Source organism: Atta colombica, unplaced genomic scaffold (genome assembly GCF_001594045.1).
Source record: "Atta colombica isolate Treedump-2 unplaced genomic scaffold, Acol1.0 scaffold7, whole genome shotgun sequence".
NCBI classification, from domain to species: domain Eukaryota; kingdom Metazoa; phylum Arthropoda; class Insecta; order Hymenoptera; family Formicidae; genus Atta; species Atta colombica.
The window spans coordinates 1,431,441-1,435,018 of NW_017259561.1; positions in this window are offsets into that span (position 1 = coordinate 1,431,441).

Genomic DNA, 3,578 nt, shown 5'->3' on the forward strand with positions numbered 1-3,578 from the left:
CATAATCGAGATTAAAAGAGTAAGATTATTAAATTATTTTAACGTGTAATTGTCATTTCATTGTTTCGAAGACGGATTATGCAATCATTCGACAAATGTTAAATTAAATATAGGATTTATCGTAATAATATTTATCGTAATCAATAACCTGTAAAAGCACTTATAATTATATAAAAGCATAAATGAGTAAAATCAGCTCGCTGTTTGTCCCATTACTTGTTTCATTGCTCTCTTTGAGAGAGTCCATCAAATGTTTTCACTTAAAATAGCTAAAGCTGACGATCAATTCTTTTAATATGACATTGAATTAAACAGTCTCTCACAGACATGACATAACATATTTGCAGACATGACAAAAATATCGCATATTTTATGCAAATATTTTATGCATAATGGAAATTCAGGTACATATCTATTTCCGAAATAACGTAATGTAACTTTCCGAACGAGGTATTATATTGTAGAAAACTAAAAAAAAAAAAAGTTGAAGACTCAACGTAACTTTTCCCGGTTAAAAGTTCCTGTGGTAACGAAATTCTCTGCTGTTCACTGACATATCGAGGGCAAGAAAATTTCTTCTTTTAACCTGACAAAAGATAGACATCTGGATCATTGCATTGTAGGCCTTCTAACGGTTTGCCAGCCCGAAACAAACCGCTCAATTTGCGGACCGGCAGCCAAATGAATGACTTCACAAGTTTTGGCAAGTTTACGAATCGATTTAGCACTTAGACCGAAGGAAGACTGGCATCTACTGGAAAGGAACAATTTGTTACACAAATCACGATCACAAGACTTTGATACAATATACAAACGACAAATAACAAAATGTATATAACTTAAAACGAGATTCATATCATTATAATTCATCGAAAGAATAGCGTATATCTGTATTGTGAAATGAATATTTTTAGTAACACTAAAAGAAAGCAGTTATGCATTGGTAGAAATATCATATAGATATGATAGATACTTTCGCGAGTGTCTTTACGATTATTTTATTTCGTTTTTATGTTCCTGATATCATAATTCGCACATTCGAAATTTAATTTAATGCAATCGCGCGTAAAAGGTGTAGATGATAAGAAGATATATTTGATAATAAATGATAAGATATCTATATTTAATAATGACGGATATAATTAAAACATTTGCGTTATAAAACCGTATTCTGTTCTATTCAATAAGTAATAACGGTGCAAACAACATAGTCGATTATTCTGAATGAGAGCATCAGCCGATCACCGACAAATTCAAGCACGATATCCTCCGCGAGGTATGCTGGCGCATTTGGCCGACTTAATCACGTTACAGAGCCAAAATCTGATTGTGCAAATGCAATTTCGCGAGCGCTTTCAGCGTGAAAATTCTTTTTCTCTGCCCATTAACAAGGGCCATCGCGGTACTTTGACTTTCGAAATCCGTCCTCGCTTGGATAAAATTACGGGGAAAATTGTTAAAACGTTTTCCGTCCTTGTTCTGGTTTCTGATTTTTACCAACGACGATAAGAACGCACAATCCGCGCTAAAAAATTCTGCTAAAATCAACATTTCTTCTCTAGACTGCGCCGCCCGCGCTGGTTAAAACTTTTCACTTCGACATCGACAAAGCTAGAGTATATCCACACTTAACTCACGGGTAAAATGGACTTGTGCACACGTAAAGTTTTATGAGTCGCGGTTCCCACGCTACCATTTTATGTCAGTGATAACATTGCTATCTCTCCAATACGTAGCACTCAATATTTATAAAAGAATTCGAGAGCGCAGTGTGAAAATATCGAATAGATAGAGACAGAGTAAATGTGCCACAGGCTCACGGTATCGCTTTGTACCGCATATTGTATTACCATTTTTGCACTGCTATTTTTATATTTTTACATTGCATTTATGTCGCGAGATATTACGATTAATATATTTTTTTTTTTCGTTTACACATGTAGCAAACTATCGTTATACATAGCTATAAAGTTCGTTTATTTAATATTCAATTCCCTTCTTTTTATATTCTCAATTTATTCAAAATTCAGCGTGCAATTTCTTTCTACAATTAATTGCAACTTCTATATAATAATCCTTTATAAATTTTTAATATAGACGAACAAAAGAAATTTTTTGAAATTAACAACTTATAATACATTTCAATGTGTTATAAATGTGTTTGTGACAAAATGTTTTCAAGATATCTTAAAAACGACATGTCAAAGAACGCTTAATTCTCGATCTCGTATATCTCATTAAAATTCTTCGATGGCTATACTGAACACATACTTATCTCAGGATGATAGCTAAAGCATACGAAATCGATATCCACTCGTAATCTCTTTTCCTTGCAATTGGATTTGAATGTCGGCAAGTGCTTATTTGACTTCATGAGGAGCAATAACAGCTTTTTTAATCTGCGAAACGTTTTACAAGGATGGTTCGAAATAAGAAGAATGACTCGAAGAATGGGCGGAAACTCTCCTCCGGGAATGCGTGTATCGGATTTTCGCAGACAAAACGAGCAATCTCACGATTCTGGAATCTCCTTTTCGTGCCGTACCCCAAGCCCTCTCATTGAAAGCAGCTTTAGAGCACCACCAACCTCGAAGAATGCCCCCGATACCGACTGCAGACAAGCCGAAGACAGTTTGAACGTTTGATTCCCGCACTTCTCTCTCTCTCTCTCTCTCTCTCTCTCTCTCTCTCTCTCTCTCTCTCTTCTCTTCACTTGATTCGTAGCTCGCTATACGCCTGCAGTCATACTGCTCGTGGACTGTGATTCAATCGCCGCGTTGCAGCGATTTTTACCGCGCAATTTAGTCGGGAAAAATACGGTGGTAAGATAAATAAGTGCAACTGCAACTGTGGTCTTTTGCGAGTTGCGAGAAGAATACAATCTTAAATGAGATATCGTAAGATAGATATCTTGATGTTTGTTGATAAAGTAAAGAAAAGAATTTACCACGTGTATAATTAATATCCTATCGATTTACTATCAATATCTGTTTCAAAATAAAGTAAATAAAGGAACATAAAAACATTATCTTCAATCAAATCCATCATTTCGATATATTTACGCTATATTACGCTATATTACAATTATTAAATTATTCACAGCAACTTATTCTGACGCAAATTATTCTTTCAGTATAATAAAAAAATCGTCTGGATTTGTCGCTCTCTTTCATAAATTCCTTCATAGAAATTTCATTACGAATAAAATGCGATGAGTGCACTGACCCGCGATGTCAATACACCCGTAACGACTCTAACTTCGGAGGTTCATTTCAACTTCAGTCCTCTTTTATAGTCCGACGTGTCTCGCGTGCATTCCTTCGAGTCGTCTTAATGAGAGTCTTGCTCCTCCGAGCACGAACGATCGGGAAATGCGCGGAAGGACTTCAATCTGGCTTTCCGAAAGCATACTGCACTACCCGCACTTACCTAAACGATATATATCGAGTTCAATTTCGAGTGCTCGTATTTCGTTTCGACACACATGGCGCATACTAAGAAACGCTCGCGAGTATATTACACACACACACACACACACACACACACACACACACACACACACACACACACACACACAC